Consider the following 27,804-nt stretch of genomic DNA (forward strand, 5'->3'; position numbering starts at 1 on the left):
TCATGTCTCTTTGGGCATATATATATATATATATATATATATATATATATATATATATATATATATATATCTATCTATCTATCTATCTCTTAAGACAGCATCTTCAATATGTATATATCTATATATATATACATATATATATATATATATATATCTATATGCATACTAGGGTCTCAATCTCTGCTGATAAGGTACCTGTCCACGCTGCCACAGCGCTATAAACCCATGCCGACACAATCGCCGGTCTGAGTAGTGTACTAGAATGTGCACGCTATCTGCAGGATCCCTGAGAACAGCTAGTGCTACCGTCTGGGCAAACGTGACACCCTAGGGGAAGATTCCCATCACATCCTGGCCCTGGTGGGGAAAGGATACTGCCTGAGCATTCCTTGTGTGAAGCTGCAGTTTCTTGTCTGGAGATTCCCACCCTTTTTCCTCATGAGAGGAGGGAAATTTACCTCAGCTTTCTTCCCCGTAACATGTGTACCCTTGTGTCAGGGACAAATGAGTCATCAGTGATATGCAAATCATCTTTTATTACAATAATCATATACTGAATACCTTTCAGCCATTTTGGCTGTAACTTTGCATTATCGTAGTCGACACTGGAGTCAAACTCCGTGTCGATATCAGTGTGTATTATTTTGGATAGTGATCATTGTGAGACTCTGAAGGTCTCTGCGACATAGGGACAGACATGGGTAGATTTCCTGTCTGTTCTCTCATCTTTTGTGCAATAAATTCACCTCAGCACTTACACATATCCAAACAGGTGTCGGCGTTGTCGACGGAGACACCCTCTCACACACATTTTCTCTATCTCCTCCTTAGGGGAGCCTTTTACCTCAGACATGTCGACACACGCGTACCGACACACCACACACACAGGGGATGCTCTATTTGAAGACAGTTCCCCCACAAGGCCCTTTGGAGAGACAGAGAGAGAGTATGCCAGCACACACCCCAGCGCTATATAACCCAGGGATTACACTACAACTCAGTGTTTACCCAGTAGCTGCTGTATATACAAATTTGCACCTAAATTTATGTGCCCCCCCTCTTTTCAGCCTTTGTGTATCTGGATACTGCAGGGGAGAGCCTGGGGAGCTTCTTTCCAGCGGAGCTGTGAATAGAAAATGGCGCTGGTGTGCTGAGGAAGAAGGCCCCGCCCCCTCAGCGGCGGGCTTCTGTCCCGCTTTCTGTGTGAAAAAATGGCGGGGTTTTTTACATATATACAGTGCCAGACTGTATATATGTATTTTTATTGCTAAAAGGTACTTCAATTGCTGCCCAGGGCGCCCCCCCCGCAGCGCCCTGCACCCTACAGTGACCGGAGTGTGTAAGTGTGCTGGGAGCAATGGCGCACAGCTGCGGTGCTGTGCGCTACCTTAAATGAAGACAGGAGTCTTCTGCCGCCGATTTCGTCGTCTTCAAGCTTCTGTTCTTCTGGCTCTGCGAGGGGGACGGCGGCGCGGCTCCGGGAACGGACGAACGAGGACAGGTGCCTGTGTTCGAACCCTCTGGAGCTAATGGTGTCCAGTAGCCTAAGAAGCACAAGCTAGCTGCAAGCAGGTAGGTTTGCTTCTCTCCCCTTAGTCCCACGTAGCAGTGAGTCTGTTGCCAGCAGAAGCTCACTGAAAATAGAAAACCTAATAAATACTTTCTTTACTAGTAAGCTCAGGAGAGCCTACTAGGAGCACCCAGCTCTGGCCGGGCACAGATTCTAACTGGGGTCTGGAGGAGGGGCATAGAGAGAGGAGCCAGTGCACACCAGATAGTACCTAATCTTTTCTTTAAAGTGCCCAGTCTCCTGCGGAGCCCGTCTATTCCCCATGGTCCTTACGGAGTTCCCAGCATCCACTAGGACGTCAGAGAAATAAGGAACAGAATCATAACAGTCCAATGACGATTCCTTTCTTCGAATGTTTTCCACCAAGGGCTCAACTCATTGTGAAATGAGGATGGCGTACACCTTTTTGCTGAAGGCTTGTTCTCCACGACTCTTAAAAAGCAAACTATTCTTCAGATACCATAAAAACCTGTCCCCAGTACACACCCCACCTCATCATATGTTAGCTGGTCACCCTTGCTTGTATCATCTACGCAGGGCCGGTTCTTGCCCTTGTGGCGCCTCTGGCAAACATATAGGGGTGTGGCTTCATATGGAGGCGTGGTCAGTTACGCCCCCATTTTCCCCCTTGAAGCGCAGCTGAAAGAAAAAAAATGTATACTTACGATCCCCGCTCCTGATTCCAGACCGCTGCAGACCTCCGCCGCTCTTCTCTCCACGGATCTATGGGAGAGACGTCAGTCATCACGTCTCTCCCATAGCACAGCACAGACACTAGAGGTCAATTATGACCCCTAGCGTCTGTGCCACAATGCTGTGCAGTGCGCGATGACATCGCGCACCGCACAGCAAAGGTCCTCTCCACGAAGGGAAACTAGACGCGTAGCGTCTGGTTCCCTTCTCAGCAGGGGACCAGCGGGGGGCACAGTGGAGGATCTTGCCATGGTGCGGCGCCCTCCGGAAGGCGGCACCCTGGGCAAAAGTCCTGCTTGCCCGTGGCAAGATCCGCTACTGCATGGGAGAAACTTTGTAAAGAGGCCACACTATTTACATAAACCTTTTTCTGCAAAAATGCTCATTTCTTGTTTTGAGAGATAATATTGGAGACAGCCCCTCCTTTTGCCAAATTTTGGTTTATCTTTCTTTGGCATTAATTGTTCAAAAATTGCAACAGCAGGATTCTACTGTACATGCAGATTTTTTTGTGAAAAAAAATCCCACTAACATTATAATATGCCTACATGTATATATTTTATGTTTAGATAAAACATCGGTTTGACAACATCCGTTTTTCGCACTTCTTACTGATGTTTCACCAATATTTTTTACAGGCTATACAATTAGATTAGCCTTTAAAAAATAGCTCTCCTCCCAAAAACACACAAGTTCAGTGAGAAACCGCAAAACAAAATCCCTGCCCCGCACCTCGCCCGGGGCTTTTCGGGGCTAATTGGATAGCTCTGGCACACTAATTACCCTACTATATGTAGGTATAAAATCACAGCTTAATAAGGCCATTTTTTAAACTAGGAAAGCTCATGCATTACATGTAGGAACTTCTTTTTAATTTGACAATATATGGGATTTTTTTTCTTAATACTGTTTAAGTCATTGGTGATCACCTAGAGGATACTGGGAATCCATTTAGTACCATGGGGTATAGACGGGTCCACTAGGAGCCTTGGGCACTTTAAGAATTTGATAGTGTGCGCTGGCTCCTCCCTCTATGCCCCTCCTACCACACTCAGTTTAGAAAATGTGCCCGGAGGAGCCGGTCACGTCGCTAGAAGCTCCTGAAGAATTTTCTGAATTTATTTTGTATGTTTGTCATTTTCAGGCAGGGCTAGATGGCACCAGCCTGCCTGCTTCGTGGGACTTAAGGTGTGTACACACGGTGAGATAAATCTGTGAGATTTTGACTATATAGTCAAAATCTTATGAAAAGTTAGTGCATATCTCAAGGAGTTAGGCAGCTTGTGATACTGATTCGATCCCGATGCGCGCTCCCGTGGGGTCGGTATCGCAAGGCTAGATAGACTGTGCAGGCAAGTCAATCTTGACTATCTAGTGTACAATCTAGTACAAAGTATAGTTAAAATTGGCACTTAGTCAAAATCGTACATAGACAAAATCTCAAGCACAGACAGTCAAAATCTGTACAATCTGTGCTATCTGGGGGAGTTCAAGGGAAATCGCATAGTCAAAATCGAACATAGCAGGGATCTCACCGTGTGTACACACCCTTAGGAGGAGGAACGGGCCAACCTCTTGAAGGGTTAATGGTCCCATTCCCTGCTGACAGGACACTAGCTCCTGAGGGAACTATTCGCAAGCCCACCACGGCTAGCGTACATTCCCGCAGAACACCGCCACCCCTAACAGAGCCAAAAGATAGAAGAGTGGCGAGTACTAAGCCAGCGTCCCGGTTAGCGGGTCGCCGGCCATTATGGCGGCATGAGGGTACGGAGACGCATGGTTTCTACAGCAGGCGGATGAATCTCCAGACACAGTGCAGACGCACCGCTTCTGAGTGAGCGAACGGAGTCTAAGTACACTACGTGTGTACACAGTACCCAGACTGGCATTACAGACGTAAAAGGGGGCTGACTCCATTTTAGGCACTAAAATTACCTCAGCCAGTATAAAAAAGCAGGGAGACCGCACGCCATTAAAGGGGGGGGGCTTCACTAAGAGCAGATCCAGCAGCTCACCAGCACCATTTTCCCTCTGCAGTGGACACAGACGCTGACTGACAGGGACGCGCAGCTCCTCCAGAGAGACTCCAGATTACCTCAGCGGTACCAGGGGGTCATAGCAGGGGGGAGCGCTTAGTAGTGTACAAAGTCCCCAATCTGTGTACTTAGCCTGCAACATGGCTAAGCTTGGCATTAGCAGTAGTGGTGCTGTGTGCTGGCTCCAGGCTATATCTGTGTCTCTCTTGAAGGTCTCTTTGTGTGCATTTAACCTGTTCCTGTATGTGTGTGCTGTCACAGTATGTCAGACAAAGAGTGTGTTTCATGTAAGGCACAGTGTTCCTCTTCGCCAGCGGGTTCACTGCAGTGTACTCAGTGCAGTGCACCCTCCCAGGCTAGCGGGGCAGAGACAGCTTGGCAGGATTCCAATAGGGGAATGATTTCCAATATTTCTACTAAATTGTTTAGCAATGAGAAAGAGACAATCGATGACTGAGTGTATGAACAGAGACTCAATACCCAAACCAGCGTCTCAATCCCCTGCCATTTGTCCGCAAAAACGTCCTTTGGCCCATACCCTGCAGTCTGACTCTGATGATGAGGGGTCAGACGAGGAGGGGGAGGTGGACTCAGAGAAGGGGGGGGGGGGGGGGGGGGGCTATTCTGTCACAGGGAATAGAGGCTCTCATACAAGCTGTCAGAGAAGTTCTGCATATTCCTGATAAGGTAACAGAGTAATCTGAGGAATCTTATTTTATAAAAAAATAAATCCTCAGCCACTTTTCCTGAGTCAAAAGGAACTAAATACCCTGTTTGAGGAACCATGGGTTAATCCTGATAGGAAATTACAAACCCCTAAAAGATTGAGATCATCTTTTCCCTTTTCCTCCAGAGGATAGGAAATAATGAGCAAATTCACCGATAGTGGCTGCATCAATATCCAGGCTGTCACGGAAAATTGTATTGCCTGTTCCTGGTGCAGCCCCTCTAAAAGACACGGCTGATCGTAGAAATGAGAATGCACTCAAAACTTTGTATACAGCTTCTGGGGTGTCCCAGAGACCCACTATAGCTTGTGGGTGGATTACTAAGGCCATCGCAAAATGGTCGGGTAACCTAATTAAGGGGTTAGGTACCTTGTCTCAGGGGGAGATTATTTTACTCCTGCAACATATACAGGACTCTGTGAACTTTATGGTGGAAGCCATAAAAGTAATAGGCTTGCTTAATGCATGCACCACTGCTATGGCAGTGTCAGCACGCAGAGGCTTATGGCTATGCCAGTGGACTGCGGACTCCAGGAAAGCCTACCTTTCACAGGAGAGGCTTTATTTGGAGATGAAACTAGACAAATGGATCTCTAAAGCTACTGCGGGTAAGCTCTGATGCTTGGAAGACTGGCAGGTGAGAGCTCAACTAAGGTTTTTCAGTCACATCTGGACAACATCATGCCAGGATCCCTGGGGCATAGATCTTATTTCCCAAGGCTACAGACTGGAGTTTCAGGAGTTCCCACCTCACAGATTCTTCAAATCAGGCTTACCAGTTTCACAGGAAGCAAGTATAACCTTACAGAGTGCCATTCAAAAACTGGTACAGACTCAGGTCATTGTTCCAGTTCCACCTCATCTGCAAGACAAGGGATATTATTCCAACTTGTTTGTAGTACCGAAACCGGACAGTTCGGTAAGACCGATTTTGATCCTCAAGTCGTCTAACCCGTACTTACGAGTGTTCAAATTCAAGGTGGAGTCTCTGAGAGCGGTGATCTCAGATCTGGAGGAGGGGGAATTCCTAGTGGATATCAAGGATGCGTACCTTCACGTTCCGATCTGGCCACCTCATAAGGCTTATCTATGGTTTGCACTGCAGGACTGCCACTACCAGTTCCAGGCCCTGCCATTTGGTCTCTCCACGGCACCGAGAGTTTTTACCAAGGTGATGGCAGAGATGATGTTTCTACTCCGCAAACAGGGAGTGAACATAATTCCGTACCTGGACGATCTTCTGATAAAGGCACAGTCCAGGGAGCGGTTGTTTGACAGCATTAGCCTCTCAACCAGCCTGCTCCTGGATCACGGGTGGATTCTGAACTTACCAAAATCTCACCTGGAACCGACGCAGAGGCTTTCCTTCCTGGGAATGATACTGGACACAGAGTCTCAGAGAGTGTTCCTTTCCTCGGAGAAGGCTATGGAAATCCATTTGATGGTTTGGCCTGTCCTGAAGCCAACCCGGATCTCGATGCATCTGTGCATTCACCTTCTGGGGAAAATGGTGGCCTCCTACGAGGCGCTTCAGTACGGAAGGTTTCATGTGAGGCCCTTCCAGTTGGATCTGTTGGACAAATGGTCCGGTTCGCATCTTCACATGTACCAGAGGATCTGTCTGTCACCAAAAGTCAGAATCTCCCTTCTGTGCTGGCTACAGACTTCTCACCTTGTCGAGGGTCGGCGGTTCGGGATTCAGAATTGGGTTCTGCTAACCACAGACGCAAGCCTCAGAGGTTGGGGAAGAGTCACCCAGGGGGTGCAGTTTCAGGGAAGATGGTCAAGTCAGGAAGTCGTCCTTCCAATAAACATCTTGGAACTCAGGGCAATCTACAATGCCCTTCTGCAGGCCTCATCTATACTTTAGAATCAGGCCATTAAAGTCCAGTCGGACAATGTAACGGCGGTAACATACATAAACTGACAGGATGGAATGAAAAGCAGAACAGCAATGTCAGAGGTGTCAAGAATTCTCTGGGTGGAAAAACACGCCATGGGGTTATCGGCAGTCTTCATTCTAGGAGTAGACAACTGTGAAGCAGACTTCCTCAGCAGACACGACCTGCACCCGGGGAGTGTGGACTCTACCCGGAGGTGTTCCGGTGGTTGACACGTCGGTGGGGATATCCACAGATCGACATGATGGCCTCTCGTTACAAGAAGAAGCTCAAGCGATCTTGTTCCAGGTCGAGAGACACAGAAGCAGTAGCGGTAGACACTCTGACAACTCCATGGGTCTACCAGCTGGTGTACGTGTTTCCTCCACTTCCTCTGATCCCAAGAATTCTAAAGAGAATAAAAAAGAAAAAGTTCAAGCAATCCTCATTGCTCCGGACTGGCCTAGAAGGGCCTGGTACGTGTATCTTCTCGAGATGCTGATCAAAGATCCGTGGGCTCTACCTCTTCGCAAGGATCTTCTGCAACAGGGCACGTTTATATATCAAGACTTACCGTGGCTACGTTTAACGGCATGGAAGTTGAATGGCTGATTCTAGCCAGGAGGGATTCCTGACAAGGTCATCCAGACTATGATCCAAGCCAGGGGGGGGGAGAGGGGGGCACGTCTAAACATTACCACTGTATATGGAAGAAGTATGTCTCTTGATGTGAGAGCAGACAATATTCTGCGGTGGAATTTCATCTGGGACGTCTCTTACTTTTTCTGCAGAATGGATGTGAGCCTACGCCTAGGCTCCATTAAAGTCCAGATTTCGGCTTTGTCTATTTTCTTTCAGAAAGAATTGGCTTCTCTCCCTGAGGTCCAGACGTTCTTGAAAGGTGTTCTGCACATCCAGCCTCCCTTTGTGCCTCCCACGGCACCTTGGGACCTCAATTTGGTGCTGCAGTTCCTCCAATCAGACTGGTTTCAACCGTTAAAGGAGGTTGACAAAAAGTACCTTATGTGGAAGACCGTCACACTGTTGGCCTTGGCCTCAGAAAGACGTGTCGGAGCTAGGGGTGTTGTCTCACAAGAGTCCCTACTTAATTTTCCATGGGGACAGAGCTGAACTCAGAACACGTCAGCAATTTCTTCCTAAGGTGGTGTCCGCTTTTCACATCAACCAACCTATTGTGGTTCCGGCTGTGATGAACACCTCTGCTACTTCAAAGTCTTTGGATGTTGTGAGGACTTGAAGGTGTATGTAAAGAGAACAACTCGTCACAGAAAATCCGACTCACTGTTCGTTCTCTATGATCCCAATAAAATTGGGTGTCCTGCTTCAAAGCAGTCTATTGCACGCTGGATCAGGCTCACTATCCAGCATGCTTATTCCACAGCAGGCTTGCCGGTTCCAAAATCTGCACAAGCCCACTCTACTAGGTCGTGGGTTCTTCTTGGGCGGCTGCCCAGGGTGTCTCGGCTTTACAGCTCTGCCGAGCAGCTACTTGGTCAGGTTCGAACATGTTTGCAAAGTTTTACAAGTTCAATACTTTGGTCTCTGAGGACCTTCAGTTTGGTCAATCAGTTCTGCAGGAACCTCAGCACTCTCCCACCCAGTTTGGGAGCTTTGGTACTTCCCCGTGGTACTAAATGGATTCCTAGTATCCTCTAGGATGTAAGAGAAAATAGGATTTTAATTATTTACCGGTAAATCCTTTTCACGTAGTCCGTAGAGGATACTGGGCGCCTGCCCGGTGCTTCATTCTTCCTGCACTGTTACTTGGTTAAGTATTCTGGTTTGTTCAGCTGTTGCTGCTCATGTTTCAAGTTTGGTAAGAATGGCTTTCCTATTGTTCTCTGTGCTGGTTTGTAATCTCACCACGTTTCTTATCTATCCTCTCAAAGTATGTCCATCTCCTCAGGCACAGTTTCCTAGACTGAGTCTGGTAGGAGGGGCACAGATGGGAGGAGCCAGCGCACACTATCAAATTCTTAACGTGCCCAAGGCTCCTAGTGGACCAGTCTATACCCCATGGTACTAAATGGATTCTCAGTATCCTCTACGTACTACGAGAAAAAGATTTACCGGTAGGTAATTAAAATCCTATTATTTCTGCAGTGCTGAGTAAATAGCTGCGAACAGTCTGCTTCATTTCAAAGAAAGGAATGCCTCATTATGGGGAGGGATAGGGCTCAAAAATGCCCTGTATTGGCCGATGGTGACTAGACAATAACTAATAAGAGGGCTGCATCATTTGAACACCTCTCTTTCAATTTGCGTTTTCCTGATTTTATGGATGCTACTGTAGGTCGGGGAAAGAGCTTTTGCTGCAAACATTTGTATTGGGGCACAAAGTTCAAAAGAGGGACCTTTCCTCTATCAAACAAGGGCGCTCCTATCCTTTTATGTTATATCGTGAGTAAGATACTGAGGTTTAAAAGTCCCTGTCCACAACTTTCTGTAAATTACATTTACATTGATTATAGAGCCATTGGCATCCATGTGATAAACGACAGCACTTCATGCAACTTTCCCCATCTGCCACCCATACCAGTGGGGAAGTTAGATTAAAATAAAATCACCTTTTCCAGAGTGGATGATGAGCCCCACTTGTTGGGCACAGTTTGGGTTGCACATAAAACAAAGATGAGTCAGGGACAAGATCAGGTGCGGTTAACTGTACTGACCTCCAAGGGGGAATTCAGTTAGCTGTGGGGTTTACCCCACTGGTAATTTCTGGCAAAAAACACTGCGTCACAGGGTAAGGCTATTCAATAAAACAGACATTTTCCTGCACCCAAAAATTGGTATTCACGTGCAGAAAACCACTGATTTTGCGAAACTGCATAATCACTGTGGTTTTTATTCCCATGCGCATCTGATTTTTTTTTGGGGGGAGGAATTTTACGCTTTTTCCTTGCAGCTTCTGGAGTTGCAAAGTTCACTCTGACCCCTGAGGACTTGCGCGGGTTAACCCACTAATTGAATAGGTTTAATGCATCAATTAGTCACAGGGTAAACCCTGCGGCTAATTGAATCCACCCCAAGAGTCTATTAGGCTCTTACTAAATATTTCCGTACTTATTATACACCATATTAAAATAAAAGCCGATAGATGCCTAAGCAAAGTGGCCATACACATCTCACATCAGTCACGCTCGCACCACAACCATGTAACCTGCAAGGAAAGAAACAGTCATTACTCCGTTTTAGATACAAAACACATCAGCGCCCCAGAGCACCAGTAGCGCCGCCTCCTCAGCCAAAGAGCCGGCGGCCACCAGCTGGAAACACACACTATTTGCTCCTGCCCGGAGTGTCCCTGCCGCCGCCTCAGTTCCTACCTATCTCTTTCCCGGCGCCGCCGCTGACGCCTGGATGGGCGTGTCACTACTGCCCGCCGCCGACACTGACGTCTCACCAATAGGTGAAGATGGGCACGAGTGCGCATGCGCAGACTTATGTTCAGTCGCTGCCCCTCCAGAGTTGTGCTGGTCATGGTTGTCCGGGTAACTGTGTGCCGCAGCCGGGGCTGACTTACCGCGCTGTGTGCTGCGTGCTAACGGGATGTTACAGGTGAGATAACATCAGGGGGTGCTGCGCCGGGCTGGAGGAGGCAGTACGGCGGGTGCACCGAGGAAAGCTGTTCGGCTGTTGTCGGTGCATAGAGACGCAGTTACACTTAAGTGAGGGCACTGCGGAGCGTTATTGCCCCCCAGCCGTAGCTGGCGGCGTGCACAGGCTGTCCTGGCAGGCGGAGGGTTACACCTGCTATTGGTCGGTGAGGTGGCTGCTGCCAGTGACTATGGCAATACAGTAGTTATATGTGTTCTTTCCAGAGCCCTTTCCCTGTGCACTACAGGCTGGCCACCCAGTCATCACCCTTTACTATAGCTGACTGCATGGGGAATGAAAGCACCTCTGGCTTACATAGGGCCCCACAATTCTAGGGGTTTCGAGCAGGGGCAGGTGGTGGTCATGGAGTTGCCAGGCATCAGCATTCTCTCTACCTGCCTCCCAGCCTGCACCCAGGCAATGAGTAGCTACCAGCATGCTTATTGGTGGGTGGGTGACTGGAGCTATCCACCAATCTCAGTGCTGACAACAATTTACTTTATGGGAGCATACGAAGAGATGGCACAGGACCGCAGGAGGGGCATGTTTTGATTCTTTTTAATTGGATTTCATGAATGGGTGTGTATTGGCCCCAGTGCATTACTTTGCCCAGGGCCTACAATGCGGATAAGACGGCCGTTGGTATAAGTAAAATGGATGTACGTTGCTCAAAAGAAACAGCACATGTATTTAGATCACCGTCATATATGAATCAGGTTTACTACACATCATCATCAGCATGAATTTGCATTATCAGCATGAACCCCCTAGTCCCCCTTCCGTGCAATCGCAAAGCCCCACCCCCATCTCTGATTGACCCACTGCCCTGTGCGTAATAGAACAGGGATGACCATTAGTGGGCGAAACCACCAGTGGTTCCCAATCGGGTTATATACAAATGAGGTTATCCACCAATGGTACCACCAATAGCCATTCCTACTCTCTGGTCATTAATCGGAATGTGTTAAAAATCTTGTTTCTGCGGGCACTCACTTTCAGAGCATGCACAGTGTACATTTATGCAAGATAGTCTACCAACACAGGTGTACATTCAAGTCTGTATCAGCCCCATGTTGTACATGTACAATCCTCAGTACTTCAGAGTACATAGTGCAACTTTAAAACTCTTCAGTTGTATTATGGTTGATTAAACCTCATCACGTAAAATGTGTGTAGCAGTAACATCTAGTGTCTGCCTTGTTTTACTGTTATGAGATATAAAGGGAAAGGTGAAACAGCATAAGGAAAAGTAGCTCTGTTGCTGACATATGTAAATAAAATGTGGTACCTGTAAACAGTTGGTATAGTGTTTATTCACGTAAGTAGTCTCATTGAGACTGTTGTATGTTAATCTCCAGTTTTATGCAGATCACGTTAAACATTGGAATGTCACAGTGTGTGCATAGCGCTCTGTAGCTGTCTTTTAGCTGCTTTCCTTGCTCATGCATTTTATCTGCCCACATGACTTTCCATGTTCATAAATGAGCTTCAGTGAGTAGTTTCTGGTACTTCTGTAACACATATACCCCCTGCAATCTACACATATTTAGTCTAGTCCAGGTGTTGGATATTCAGTACATGCTGAGGCCTCTTAGGGATCTATGTAATTAGCCTGGAGAGAAAGAATGCCAGTCAGCTAGATCCTGTCATGTTACAGGCGGTATCCGTTTGGATGGTCGACAACTATTGGTCGACACATGAAAAGGTCGACATGGCTTTAAAAAAAAAATCACTTTCACATACTTTACCATCCACGTGGACTACGATTGGGAACGGTAACCTGCGCGAGGCACCTTTGCGAGCCATGCAAGGGAACGCGGTACACTAATTGGGGTTCCTGGTCATGTAACGGAAAAAATGTCACCAAAAACAGTAAAAAAAATCCATGTCAACCTTTTCATGTGTCAACATACACTTGTGAGATATCAGGTACAATCCTTCAATTTCGACCGCATCTGTGAGATAAATCGAAGGATTGTATGCACATTTTAGGTACCATGCGATGCGCGTGTACGCCGGTCGAATCTTGCGTCACAAGATAATAAATGCTGCACTTAATTTCTCTAACGTCCTAGTGGATGCTGGGGACTCCGTAAGGACCATGGGGAATAGACGGGCTCCGCAGGAGACTGGGCACTCTAAAGAAAGATTTAGTACTACTGGTGTGCACTGGCTCCTCCCTCTATGCCCCTCCTCCAGACCTCAGTTAGAATCTGTGCCCGGACAGAGCTGGGTGCTCCTAGTGGGCTCTCCTGAGCTTGCTAATAAGAAAGTATTTTAGTTAGGTTTTTTATTTTCGGAGAGCTTCTGCTGGCAACAGACTTTCTGCTACGTGGGACTGAGGGGAGAGAAGCAAACCTACTAACTGCGGCTAGGTTGCGCTTCTTAGGCTACTGGACACCATTAGCTCCAGAGGGATCGAACACAGGACCTGACCTTGTTGTCCATTCCCGGAGCCGCGCCGCCGTCCTCCTCGCAGAGCCAGAAGGCAGAAGCGGAGAAGACATCGAAATCGGCGGCAGAAGACTCCTGTCTTCACATGAGGTAGCGCACAGCACTGCAGCTGTGCGCCATTGCGCCCACACTAACCCACACACTCCGGTCACTGTAGGGCGCAGGGGGGGGCGTCCTGGGCAGTAATTGATACCTCCTGGCGAAAGCTGCATATAGACAGTGGGACACTGTTATATGTATGAGCCCCCGCCATTTATTTTACAAAAAATCGCGGGACAGAAGCCCGCCGCTGAGGGGGCGGGGCCTTCTTCCTCAGCACTCACCAGCACCATTTTCCTTCCACAGCTCCGCTGAGAGGAAGCTCCCCAGGCTCTCCCCTGCAGAATCACGGTTGAAGGGTGAAAAAGAGAGGGGGGGCACATAAATTTAGGCGCATTAATCATAATACAGCAGCTACTGGGTAAAAACACTAAGTTACTGTGTAATCCCTGGGTTATATAGCGCTGGGGTGTGTGCTGGCATACTCTCTCTCTGTCTCTCCAAAAGGCCTTGTAGGGGTCCTGTCCTCATTTAGAGCTTCCCCTGTGTGTGTGTGGTGTGTCGGTACGCATGTGTCGACATGTTTGACGAAGAGGGCTTTGTGGAGGCAGAGCAAATGCAGTTGACTGAGGTGTCGCCGCCGACGGTGCCGACACCTGATTGGATGGATATGTGGAAGGTGTTAAATGATAATGTAAACTCCTTACATAAAAGGTTGGATAAAGCTGATACCTCGGGCCAGTCAGGGTCTCAACTCATGCCTGATCCTACCCTCAGGGTCTCAAAAGCGCCCACTATCCAAAATGGTTGACACAGATGTCGACACGGATTCTGACTCCAGTGTCGACGACGATGATGCAAAATTGCAACCGAAAATGACAAAAGCTATACGTTACATGATTATAGCGATGAAGGATGTTTTACACATATCAGAGGGTAAACCCTGTCCCTGACAAGAGGGTTTATATGTATGGGGAGAAAAAGCAAGAGGTGACTTTTCCCCCTTCACATGAGTTAAATGAGTTATGTGAAAGAGCGTGGGATTCCCCAGATAAGAAAGTCCTGATTTCCAAAAGATTACTTATGGCGTACCCTTTCCCACCGGAGGACAGGGTGCGCTGGGAATCCTCCCCTAGGGTAGATAAAGCTCTCACACGATTATCTAAGAAGGTGGCCCTGCCGTCGCAGGATACGGCCACCCTAAAGGATCCTGCAGATAGAAAGCAGGAAAGTATCCTGAAATCTGTTTATACACATTCAGGGACTCTACTGAGGCCGGCAATTGCGTCGGCGTGGATGTGTAGTGCTGTAGCAGCGTGGACAGATAATCTGTCTGAGGAAATGGATACATTGGACAGGGATACCATTATGCTGACCCTGGGGCATATAAAAGACACTGTCCTATATATGAGGGATGCCCAGAGGGACATTTGCCTACTGGGCTCTAGAATTAATGCAATGTCAATTTCTGCCAGGAGGGTCCTGTGGACTCGGCAGTGGACAGGTGATGCCGACTCCAAAAAACACATGGAGGTGTTACCTTACAAGGGTGAGGAATTGTTTGGGGACGGTCTCTCTCACCTGGTTTCCACAGCTACTGCTGGGAAGTCAAACTTTTTGCCATATATTCCCTCACAACCTAAGAAAGCACCGTATTACCAAATGCAGTCCTTTCGCGCACAAAGAAGCAAGAAGGTCAGAGGTGCTTCCTTTCTTGCTAGAGGCAGGGGTAGAGGAAAAAAGCTGCACCTTACAGCTAGTTCCCAGGAACAGAAGTCCTCCCCGGCTTCCACTAAATCCACCGCATGACGCTGGGGCTCCACGGGTGGAGCCAGGAGCGGTGGGGGCGCGTCTCCGACATTTCAGCCACCAGTGGGTTCGCTCACAGGTGGATCCCTGGGCTATACAGATTGTGTCTCAGGGTTACAAGCTGGAATTTGAGGTGATGCCCCCTCAACGTTACCTAAAATCGTCCCTGCCAGCTTCCCCCATAGAAAGGGAAGTAGTGGTAGCGGCAATTCACAAGCTATTTCTCCAGCAGGTGGTGGTAAAGGTTCGCCTTCTTCAACAGGGAAAGGGATACTATTCCACAATGTTTGTGGTACCGAAACCGGACGGTTCAGTCAGACCTATATTAAATTTAAAGTCCCTGAACATTTATCTGAAAAGATTCAAGTTCAAAATGGAATCGCTCAGAGCGGTCATTGCAAGCCTGGAAGAGGGGGATTTTATGGTGTCTCTGGACATCAAGGATGCTTACTTGCATGTCCCCATTTATCCGCCTCATCAGGAGTACCTCAGATTTGTGGTACAGGACTGTCATTACCAATTCCAGACGTTGCCGTTTGGGCTCTCCACGACACCGAGAATATTTACCAAGGTAATGGCAGAAATGATGGTGATCCTGAGAAAGCAAGGAGTCACAGTTATCCCATACTTGGACGATCTCCTCATAAAGGCGAGGTCGAGGGAGCAGTTGCAGATCAACGTAGCGCACTCTCAGGAAGTGTTGCAACAGCATGGCTGGATTCTGAATATCCCAAAGTCGCAGCTGATTCCTACGACGCGTCTGCCCTTTCTGGGCATGATTCTGGACACAGACCAGAAGAAGGTGTTTCTCCCGACGGAGAAGGCTCAAGAGCTTGTGACTCTAGTCAGAGACCTCTTAAAATCGAAACAGGTCTGTGCATCACTGCACGCGAGTCCTGGGAAAGATGGTGGCATCGTACGAAGCCATTCCCTTCGGCAGGTTCCATGCGAGGATCTTTCAATGGGATCTGTTGGACAAATGGTCCGGATCGCATCTTCAGATGCATCGGCTGATCACTCTGTCCCCCAGGGCCAAGGTGTCTCTTCTGTGGTGGTTACAGAGTGCTCACCTTCTCGAGGGCCGCGGGTTCGGCATACAGGACTGGGTCCTGGTGACCACGGATGCGAGCCTCCGAGGGTGGGGGGCAGTCACTCAGGGAAGAAACTTCCAAGGGTTGTGGTCAAGTCAGGAGGCTTGTCTGCACATAAATATCCTGGAACTAAGGGCCATATTCAACGCCCTGAGTCAAGCGGAGCCCCTGCTTCGCAACCAACCGGTGCTGATTCAGTCAGACAACATCACTGCGGTGGCTCATGTAAACCGCCAGGGCGGCACAAGAAGCAGAGTCGCGATGGCGGAAGCCACCAGGATTCTTTGGTGGGCGGAGAATCACGTGCAAGCACTGTCAGCAGTGTTCATTCCGGGGGTGGACAACTGGGAAGCAGACTTCCTCAGCAGGCACGACCTTCACCCGGGAGAGTGGGGACTTCATCACGAAGTCTTCATTCAGATTACAAATCGATGGGAACTGCCACAGGTAGACATGATGGCGTCCCGTCTCAACAAAAAGCTACAACGGTATTGCGCCAGGTCAAGAGAACATGAGGCAATAGCTGTGGAGGCCCTGGTAACACCGTGGGTGTTCCAGTCGGTCTATGTGTTTCCTCCTCTTCCTCTCATACCCAAGGTGCTGAGAATCGTAAGAAGAAGAGGAGTGAGAACAATACTCATTGTTCCGGATTGGCCAAGAAGGCCTTGGTACCAGGAGCTGCAAGAAATGCTCACAGAGGACCCATGGCCTCTGCCTCTCAGACAGGACCTGTTGCAACAGGGCCCTGCCTGTTCCAAGACTTACCGCGGCTGCGTTTGACGGCATGGCGGTTGAACGCCGGATCCTAGCGGAAAAAGGCATTCCGGAGGAAGTTATTCCTACGCTGATAAAGGCTAGGAAGGACGTGACAGCAAAGCATTATCACCGCATATGGCGAAATATGTTGCTTGGTGTGAGGCCAGGAAGGCCCCTACAGAGGAATTCCAACTGGGCAGATTTCTGCACTTTCTACAGTCTGGAGTGACTATGGGCTTGAAGTTGGGATCCATAAAGGTCCAGATTTCGGCCCTATCCATTTTCTTTCAAAAGGAACTGGCGTCTCTTCCTGAAGTTCAGACGTTTGTTAAGGGAGTGCTGCATATTCAGCCCCCTTTTGTGCCACCAGTGGCACCTTGGGATCTCAACGTGGTGTTGGGTTTCCTAAAATCCCACTGGTTTGAACCACTTAAGACCGTGGAGCTAAAGTATCTCACGTGGAAGGTGGTCATGCTATTGGCCTTAGCTTCGGCTAGGCGTGTGTCAGAATTGGCGGCTTTGTCATGTAAAAGCCCCTATCTGGTTTTTCATATGGACAGGGCAGAATTGCGGACTCGTCCCCAATTTTTGCCAAAGGTGGTGTCATCTTTTCATTTGAACCAACCTATTGTAGTGCCTGCGGCTACTCGTGACTTGGAAGATTCCAGGTTACTAGATGTAGTCAGGGCTTTGAAGATTTATGTAGCCAGAACGGCTGGAGTCGGGAAAACTGACTCGCTGTTTATCCTGTATGCCCCCAACAGGTTGGGTGCTCCTGCTTCAAAGCAAACCGTTGCCCGCTGGATCTGTAACACGATTCAGCAGGCTCATTCTGCGGCTGGATTGCTACATCCAAAATCAGTGAAAGCCCATTCCACAAGGAAGGTGGGCTCTTCTTGGGCGGCTGCCCGAGGGGTCTCGGCTTTACAGCTTTGCCGAGCTGCTACTTGGTCGGGTTCAAACACATTTGCAAAATTCTACAAGTTTGATACCCTGGCTGAGGAGGACCTTGAGTTTGCCCATTCGGTGCTGCAGAGTCATCCCCACTCTCCCGCCCATTTGGGAGCTTTGGTATAATCCCCATGGTCCTTATGGAGTCCCCAGCATCCACTAGGACGTTAGAGAAAATAAGATTTTACTCACCGGTAAATCTATTTCTCGTAGTCCGTAGTGGATGATGGGCGCCCGTCCCTAGTGCGGACTTTCTGCAATACGTGTATATAGTTATTGCTTAATAATGGGTTATGTTGTGTTGGCATCCATTGTTGATGCCCTGTTGTTGTTCATACTGTTGACTGGTGTGATTGGTGTGGCTGGTATGAGTCTTACCCGGGATTCCAAAATCCTTTCCTTATAATGTCTGCTCTTTCGGGCACAGTTTCCTTAACTGAGGTCTGGAGGAGGGGCATAGAGGGAGGAGCCAGTGCACACCAGTTAGTACTAAATCTTTCTTTAGAGTGCCCAGTCTCCTGCGGAGCCCGTCTATTCCCCATGGTCCTTACGGAGTCCCCAGCATCCACTACGGACTACGAGAAATAGATTTACCGGTGAGTAAAATCTTATTATTTATCGCATCGCAGTGCGATTGCATGTGTTTTTGAAAACACAGACAATATTTCTCTAACGTCCTAGTGGATGCTGGGGACTCCGTCAGGACCATGGGGATTAGCGGCTCCGCAGGAGACAGGGCACAAAAATAAAGCTTTAGGATCAGGTGGTGTGCACTGGCTCCTCCCCCTATGACCCTCCTCCAAGCCCCAGTTAGGTTTTTGTGCCCGTCCGAGCAGGGTGCAATCTAGGTGGCTCTCCTAAAGAGCTGCTTAGAAAAAGTTTTTAGGTTTTTTATTTTCAGTGAGTCCTGCTGGCAACAGGCTCACTGCAACGAGGGACTTAGGGGAGAAGAAGTGAACTCACCTGCGTGCAGGATGGATTGGCTTCTTAGGCTACTGGACACCATTAGCTCCAGAGGGATCGAACACAGGCCCAGCCATGGAGTCCGGTCCCGGAGCCGCGCCGCCGACCCCCTTGCAGATGCCGAAAAGCGAAGAGGTCCAGAAACCGGCGGCAGAAGACTTTTCAGTCTTCATGAGGTAGCGCACAGCACTGCAGCTGTGCGCCATTGTTGTCACACACTTCACACCAGCGGTCACGGAGGGTGCAGGGCGCTGCAGGGGGCGCCCTGGGCAGCAATGAGAATACCTTGTTCTGGCTAAAAAATACATCACATATAGCCCTTGGGGCTATATGGATGTATTTAACCCCTGCCAGGTCTCACAAACTCCGGAGAAGAGCCCGCCGAAATAGGGGGCGGGGCCTATCTCCTCAGCACACGGCGCCATTTTCCTGCTCAGCTCCGCTGCGAGGAAGGCTCCCAGGACTCTCCCCTGCACTGCACTACAGAAACAGGGTAAAAAAGAGAGGGGGGGCACTTTTTTTGGCGTTTTTGATATATATTAAGCTGCTATAAGGGAGACAACTCTTCTATAGGGTTGTTCCTATATATTTATAGCGCTTGGGTGTGTGCTGGCAAACTCTCCCTCTGTCTCCCCAAAGGGCTAGTGGGGTCCTGTCTTCGATAAGAGCATTCCCTGTGTGTCTGCTGTGTGTCGGTACGTGTGTGTCGACATGTATGAGGACGATGTTGGTGTGGAGGCGGAGCAATTGCCGGTAATGGTGATGTCACCCCCTAGGGAGTCGACACCGGAATGGATGGCTTTATTTATGGAATTACGTGATAATGTCAGCACATTACAAAAATCAGTTGACGACATGAGACGGCCGGAAAACCAGTTAGTACCTGTACAGGCGTCTCAGACACCGTCAGGGGCTGTAAAACGCCCTTTACCTCAGTCGGTCGACACAGACCCAGACACGGACACCGAATCTAGTGTCGACGGTGAAGAAACAAACGTATTTTCCAGTAGGGCCACACGTTATATGATCACGGCAATGAAGGAGGCTTTACATATCTCTGATACTGCATGTACCACAAAAAGGGGTATTATGTGGGGTCTGAAAAAACTACCTGTAGTTTTTCCTGAATCAGACGAATTGAATGAAGTGTGTGATGAAGCGTGGGTTAACCCCGATAGAAAACTGCTAATATCAAAGAAGTTATTGGCATTATATCCTTTCCCGCCAGAGGTTAGGGCGCGCTGGGAAACACCCCCTAGGGTGGATAAGGCGCTCACACGCTTATCAAAACATGAAACGGCCGCCCTCAAGGATCCAGCAGATAGGAGGCTGGAAACTACCCTGAAAAGTATATACACTCATACTGGTGTTATACTGCGACCAGCCATCGCCTCTGCATGGATGTGCAGTGCTGGGGTGGTTTGGTCGGATTCCCTGACTGAAAATATTGATACCCTGGATAGGGACAGTATTTTACTGACTATAGAGCATTTAAAGGATGCATTTCTATATATGTGAGATGCACAGAGGGATATTTGCACTCTGGCATCGAGAGTAAGTGCGATGTCCATATCTGCCAGAAGAAGTTTATGGACGCGACAATGGTCAGGTGATGCGGATTCCAAACGGCATATGGAAGTATTGCCGTATAAGGGGGAGGAATTATTTGGGGTCGGTCTCTCGGATTTGGTGGCCACGGCAACAGCCGGGAAATCCACCTTTTTACCTCAGGTCCCCTCCCAACAGAAAAAGACACCGTCTTTTCATCCGCAGTCCTTTCGTTCCTATAGGAACAAGCGGGCGAAAGGACAGTCATATTTGCCCCGAGGCAAAGGAAAGGGTAAGAGAGTGCACCAAGCAGCTTCTTCCCAGGAGCAGAAGCCCCCCCCGGCTTCTGCAAAGCCCTCAGCATGACGTTGGGGCTTTACAAGCGGACTCAGGGGCGGTGGGGGGTCGACTCAAGAATTTCAGCGCACAGTGGGCTCACTCACAGGTGGACCCCTGGATCCTGCAGATAATATCTCGGGGTTACAGGTTGGAATTCGAGAAGTTTCCCCCGCGCCGGTTCCTAAAGTCTGCTCTGCCAACGTCTCCCTCAGACAGGGCGACGGTATTGGAAGCCATTCACAAGCTGTATTCTCAGCAGGTGATAGTCAAGGTACCCCTCCTACAACAGGGAAAGGGGTATTATTCCACACTATTTGTGGTACCGAAGCCGGACGGCTCGGTAAGACCTATTCTAAATCTGAAATCTTTGAACCTGTACATACAAAAATTCAAGTTCAAGATGGAGTCACTCAGAGCAGTGATAGCGAATCTGGAAGAAGGGGACTTTATGGTGTCCCTGGACATCAAGGATGCTTACCTGCATGTCCCAATTTGCCCTTCACATCAAGGGTACCTCAGGTTCGTGGTGCAAAACTGTCATTATCAGTTTCAGACGCTGCCGTTTGGATTGTCCACGGCACCTCGGGTCTTTACCAAGGTAATGGCCGAAATGATGTTTCTTCTACGAAGAAAAGGCGTATTAATTATCCCTTACTTGGACGATCTCCTGATAAGGGCAAGGTCCAGGGAACAGCTGGGGGACGTAGTAGCACTAACCCAAATAGTGCTACAACAGCACGGGTGGATTCTGAATTTTCCAAAATCTCAATTGACCCCGACGACACGTCTGCTGTTCCTGGGAATGATTCTGGACACGGTTCAGAAAAAGGTGTTTCTTCCGGAGGAGAAAGCCAAGGAGTTATCCGAACTTGTCAGGAACCTCCTAAAACCAGGGAAAGTGTCTGTGCATCAATGCACAAGAGTCCTGGGAAAGATGGTGGCTTCTTACGAAGCGATTCCATTCGGCAGATTCCACGCACGAACTTTTCAGTGGGATCTGCTGGACAAATGGTCCGGATCGCATCTGCAGATGCATCAGCGGATAACCTTATCGCCACGGACAAGGGTGTCTCTTCTGTGGTGGTTGCAGAGTGCTCATCTGTTAGAGGGCCGCAGATTCGGCATACAGGACTGGGTCCTGGTGACCACGGATGCCAGTCTGAGAGGCTGGGGAGCGGTCACACAGGGAAGAAACTTCCAGGGAGTATGGTCAAACCTGGAGATGTCTCTTCACATATATATACTGGAGCTAAGAGCGATTTACAATGCTCTAAGCCTGGCAAAACCCCTGCTTCAGGGTCAGCCGGTGTTGATCCAGTCGGACAACATCACGGCAGTCGCCCACGTAAACAGACAGGGCGGCACAAGAAGCAGGAGAGCAATGGCAGAAGCTGCAAGGATTCTTCGCTGGACGGAAGATCATGTGATAGCACTGTCAGCAGTGTTCATTCCGGGAGTGGACAACTGGGAAGCAGACTTCCTCAGCAGACACGATCTACACCCGGGAGAGTGGGGACTTCATCCAGAAGTCTTCCACATGATTGTGAACCGTTGGGAAAAACCAAAGGTGGACATGATGGCGTCTCGCCTCAACAAAAAACTGGACCGGTATTGCGCCAGGTCAAGAGACCCTCAGGCAATAGCTGTGGACGCTCTGGTAACGCCGTGGGTGTTCCAGTCAGTGTATGTGTTTCCTCCTCTGCCTCTCATACCAAAAGTACTGAGAATTATACGGCAAAGGGGAGTAAGAACGATACTCGTGGCTCCGGATTGGCCAAGAAGAACTTGGTACCCGGAACTTCAGGAGATGCTCACGGAAGATCCGTGGCCTCTACCTCTAAGACGGGACCTGCTTCAGCAGGGACCGTGTCTATTCCAAGACTTACCGCGGCTGCGTTTGACGGCATGGCGGTTGAATGCCGAATTCTAAGGGAAAAAGGCATTCCGGAAGAGGTCACTCCTACACTGGTAAAAGCCAGGAAGGAGGTGACTGCACAACATTATCACCGCATTTGGAGAAAATATGTTGCGTGGTGTGAGGCCAGGAAGGCCCCCACGGAGGAATTTCAATTGGGTCGATTCCTACATTTCCTGCAAACAGGATTGTCTATGGGCCTCAAGTTGGGGTCCATTAAGGTTCAAATTCGGCCCTGTCGATTTTCTTCCAGAAAGAATTGGCTTCAGTTCCTGAAGTCCAGACTTTTGTCAAGGGAGTACTACATATACAGCCCCCGGTTGTGCCCCCAGTGGCTCCGTGGGACCTTAATGTAGTTTTGGATTTTCTCAAATCCCATTGGTTTGAGCCACTCAAATCGGTGGATTTGAAATATCTTACATGGAAAGTAACCATGCTACTGGCCCTGGCTTCAGCCAGGAGAGTGTCAGAATTGGCGGCTTTATCGTATAAAAGCCCATATCTGATTTTCCATTCGGACAGGGCAGAACTGCGGACGCGTCCTCATTTTCTGCATAAGGTGGTGTCAGCGTTTCACCTGAACCAGCCTATTGTGGTGCCTGCGGCTACTAGCGATTTGGAGGATTCCAAGTTGCTGGATGTTGTCAGGGCATTGAAAATATATATTTCAAGGACGGCTGGAGTCAGAAAATCTGACTCGCTGTTTATACTGTATGCACCCAACAAGCTGGGTGCTCCTGCTTCTAAGCAGACGATTGCTCGTTGGATTTGTAGCACAATTCAACTTGCACATTCTGTGGCAGGCCTGCCACAGCCTAAATCTGTCAAGGCCCATTCCACAAGGAAGGTGGGCTCATCCTGGGCGGCTGCCCGAGGGGTCTCGGCATTACAACTCTGCCGAGCAGCTACGTGGTCGGGGGAGAACACGTTTGTAAAATTCTACAAATTTGATACCCTGGCTAAAGAGGACCTGGAGTTCTCTCATTCGGTGCTGCAGAGTCATCCGCACTCTCCCGCCCGTTTGGGAGCTTTGGTATAATCCCCATGGTCCTGACGGAGTCCCCAGCATCCACTAGGACGTTAGAGAAAATAAGATTTTACTTACCGATAAATCTATTTCTCGTAGTCCGTAGTGGATGCTGGGCGCCCATCCCAAGTGCGGATTGTCTGCAATACTTGTACATAGTTATTGTTACAAAAAAATCGGGTTGTTATTGTTGTGAGCCGTCTGTTCAGAGGCTCCTACGTTGTCATACTGTTAACTGGGTTCAGATCACAAGTTGTACGGTGTGATTGGTGTGGCTGGTATGAGTCTTACCCGGGATTCAAAATCCTTCCTTATTGTGTACGCTCGTCCGGGCACAGTATCCTAACTGAGGCTTGGAGGAGGGTCATAGGGGGAGGAGCCAGTGCACACCACCTGATCCTAAAGCTTTATTTTTGTGCCCTGTCTCCTGCGGAGCCGCTAATCCCCATGGTCCTGACGGAGTCCCCAGCATCCACTACGGACTACGAGAAATAGATTTATCAGTAAGTAAAATCTTATTATCGCACTGCGATGTGCGATGGGCACCCCCCGGAAGCGGGCAGAGGCCGCTCCCACCCGGTGGTGACGTGACCATCACGTGATTACCATGCAGTCTATCGCATGATCGCATGGTAATCATTTTGGCAATTCAGGTGCGATTTCATCGCACCTGCAATGTCACATCGCAGGGTATCGCACAAGTGTATGGGGGCCATTAGACAAAAATATGACTTTGCTCTTCTTTTTCTAAATGACCCTAAAGTGTCGCCCTGCAGACTTCCATACTCTTATGTCTGCTGGTGTGAGATTGATGTAGGTGCATGTGATCTTTACTGAGCTTCACGTCACATAGATCAGAATTCCATATTTCAGTCCCCAATTAATACACGTTGAAGTGATAATACTGACTTGAAAAAATGTTGCAGTTTAGCATATTTTTTAGTTTCAAGTTCAGTTCATGAGTTACATTGCTTGGAGAAAATATGACTTCACTGTTTTAAATTCCCTACTTAAGCAAATGTTTTATGTTCAATCGCTGCTTAAAAAGGGATGCCCACCTTTGTACAGCCTGTAATTGCTGTGCATAAATATTTCCCTATCTCAATCTATTTAAAGGCTTCTATTTACCACTAGTATTGCAATAACTGTCATTTTCTAATGTAAAGGGATACTGACACTTTCTATATACATTTATTTCATACTTTTAATACCCTTTTATTGTGTGTACACTACAATTTATTTTAATAAATAAAAAAATATCTAATCGCCCCCCCCCTGCTTTTTCTGTACATTGGGGGTCATTCCGAGTTGTTCGCTCGCAAGCTGCTTTTAGCAGCTTTGCACACGCTAAGCCGCCGCCTACTGGGAGTGAATCTTAGCATATTAAAATTGCGAACGAAAGATTCGCAATATTGCGATAAGACATCTCTGTGCAGTTTCTGAGTAACTCGAGACTTACTCGGCATCTGCGATCAGTTCAGTGCTTGTCGTTCCTGGTTTGACGTCACAAACACACCCAGCGTTCGCCCAGACACTCCTCCATTTCTCCAGCCACTCCCGCGTTTTTCCCAGAAACGGTAGCGTTTTCTCTGACGTCCTAGTGGATGCTGGGAACTCCGTAAGGACCATGGGGAATAGCGGCTCCGCAGGAGACTGGGCACAAAAAGAAAGCTTTAGGACTACCTGGTGTGCACTGGCTCCTCCCCCTATGACCCTCCTCCAAGCCTCAGTTAGATTTTTGTGCCCGACCGAGCAGGGTGCAATCTAAGGGGCTCTCCTGAGCTTCTTAGATAAAAGTTAGTTTTAGGTTTTTTATTTTCAGTGAGACCTGCTGGCAACAGGCTCACTGTATCGAGGGACTAAGGGGAGAAGAAGCGAACCTGCCTGCTAGCAGCCAGCTTGGGCTTCTTAGGCTACTGGACACCATTAGCTCCAGAGGGATCGAACACAGGCCCAGCCTCGGAGTCCGGTCCCAGAGCCGCGCCGCCGGCCCCCTTACAGAGCCAGAAGCAAGAAGAGGTCCGGAAAATCGGCGGCAGAAGACATCAGTCTTCATCAAGGTAGCGCACAGCACTGCAGCTGTGCGCCATTGCTCCTCATGCACACCTCACACTGCGGTCACTGATGGGTGCAGGGCGCTGGGGGGGGGGGGGCGCCCTGAGCAGCAATATTAACACCTTGGCTGGCAAAAATACATCACATATAACCCCCAGGGCTATATGGATGTACATTAACCCCTGCCAGAATCCATAAAAATGCGGGAGAAAAGTCAGCGAAAAAGGGGCGGAGCTATCTCCTTCAGCACACTGGCGCCATTTTTCCCTCACAGCTCCGTTGGAGGGAAGCTCCCTGGCTCTCCCCTGCAGTTAATACACTACAGAAAGGGTTAAAAAGAGAGAGGGGGGGGGCACAATTTAGGCGCAGTATACATATATATATGCAGCTATAAGGGAAAACACTTTTTATAGGTGCTATCCCTGTGATATATAGCGCCCTGGTGTGTGCTGGCATACTCTCCCTCTGTCTCCCCAAAGGGCTTTGTGGGGTCCTGTCCTCTATCAGAGCATTCCCTGTGTGTGTGCTGTGTGTCGGTACGGCTGTGTCGACAGGTATGTGGAGGATAATGAGGTGGAGGCGGAGCGAATGCCTGTAAATATGTTGTCACCCCCTGCGGGGTCGACACCGGTGTGGTTGAACTTATGGAGGGATTACGTGAAAGTGTCAACTCCTTACATAAAAGGTCGACGACACAGAACAGCCGGCTACTCAGCTTGTGCCTGTTCCAGCGTCTCAAATGTCATGGGGGGCTCTAAAATCGCCCGCTACCTCAGATAACAGATACAGATGTCGACACGGATACTGACTCCAGTGTCGACGTCGATGAGACTGGTGTACCCTCCAAATAGGTCCACCCGTTACAGGATTGAGGCAATGAAAAATGTATTACACATTTATGATTATACCCCAGGTACCACATAAAAGGGTATTGTGTTTGGTGAGAGAAAACTATTAGTAGTTTTTCCTGCATCTGAGAAATTAAATGAGGTGTGTGAGGAAGAGTGGTCTTCCCCCGGTAAGAAATTGATAATTTCTAAAACGGTTATTGGCAGCGTACCCTTTCCCGCCAGAGGATAGGTCACGCGGGGAAACACCCCATAGGGTAGATACAGCGCTTACACGCTTATCAGAAAAGGTGGCACTACTGTCTCCGGATACGGCCGCCCTGAAGGGACCTGCTGATAGAAAGCAGGAGGTTACCCTATAAGATATAGTCACACACTAGGGCATTATATTGCGACCAGCCGTTGCTTCGGCATGGATGTGCAGTGCTCCCGCTGCGTGGTCAGATTCCTTGTCGGAAAATAACTATGGATAGGGACAATATTTTGCTGAAAATAGAGCATATAAAAGACGTGGTCTTATACATGCGTGATGCACAGAGGGATATTTGCCGGCTGGCATCAAAAATAAGCGCTAGGTCCATTGCCGCCAGACGGGGGTTATGGACTTGGCAATGGTCAGGCGATGCCGACTCGAATCGGCACATGGAAGTTGCCCTATAAGCGGGTAAAACTGTTTGGGGATAGTTTTTCAGACCTCGTTTCCACAGCTACTGTTGGGAAATCGATTTTTTTGCCACAGGCTACCCCACAATAAAAGAAAGCACCGTATCATCAAGTACAGTCCTTTCGGCCCCAGAAAAGCAAGAGGGCTAGAGGCTCATCCTTTCTGCCGAGAGGCAAAGGTAGAGGAAAAAGCTGCAACACACAGCTAGTTCCCAAGAGCAGAAGTCCTCCCTGCGTCCGGTAGGTCCACAGCATGGTGCGGGGGCTGCTCAGGCGGACCCGGGTACGGTGGGGGCCCGTCTCAGAAATTTCACCGGACAGTGGGCTCTCTCACATGGATCCCTGGGTCTTTCAAGTAGTATCTAAGGGGTACAGGCTGGAGTTCGAGACGTTCTTCCCCCCGCCGTTTCCTAAAATCTGCCTTACCTGCACCTCCCTCTGCCAGGGAGACGGTGTTGGTGGATATTCAACACTATAATCACAACAAGTGATTGTCAAGGTGCCCCTCCTTCAGCAAGGAAGGGGTTACTATTCCACAGTGGTTGTGGTACCGAAACGTTTCGGTGAGACCCATCTTGAAATTAAAATACTTGAACTTTTATATCAGAAGATTCAAGTTCAAGATGGAATCGCTCAGGGCGGATATTACGAGCCTGGACGAGGGGGATTACAGGGTCTCCCTGGACATCAAGGATGCGTACCTGCATGTCCCCATTTACCCTCCTCACCAGGAGTACCTCAGATATGTGGTACAGGACTGTCACTATCAGTTCCAGACGCGGCCGGTGGAGTTGTCCACGGCACCGAAGGTCTTT

At 48.9% G+C, this 27,804-nt stretch overlaps 2 protein-coding genes across 2 annotated transcripts in view; one reads left to right on the plus strand and one right to left on the minus strand.

Moving 5' to 3' along the window:
• The window catches only part of DCLRE1C (DNA cross-link repair 1C), a 221,405-nt gene extending 211,120 nt beyond the window's left edge, over positions 1-10,285 (minus strand). The window contains exon 1 of the mRNA XM_063926920.1: positions 10,261-10,285. The gene's annotated coding sequence lies outside the window, so the exon portion shown is untranslated. The remainder of the gene's footprint in view (positions 1-10,260) is intronic.
• A 63-nt stretch (positions 10,286-10,348) lies between these two features.
• The window catches only part of TMEM243 (transmembrane protein 243), a 53,213-nt gene continuing 35,757 nt past the window's right edge, over positions 10,349-27,804 (plus strand). The window contains exon 1 of the mRNA XM_063926922.1: positions 10,349-10,492. The gene's annotated coding sequence lies outside the window, so the exon portion shown is untranslated. The remainder of the gene's footprint in view (positions 10,493-27,804) is intronic.

This window comes from Pseudophryne corroboree, chromosome 6 (assembly GCF_028390025.1).
Source record: "Pseudophryne corroboree isolate aPseCor3 chromosome 6, aPseCor3.hap2, whole genome shotgun sequence".
NCBI lineage: Eukaryota > Metazoa > Chordata > Amphibia > Anura > Myobatrachidae > Pseudophryne > Pseudophryne corroboree.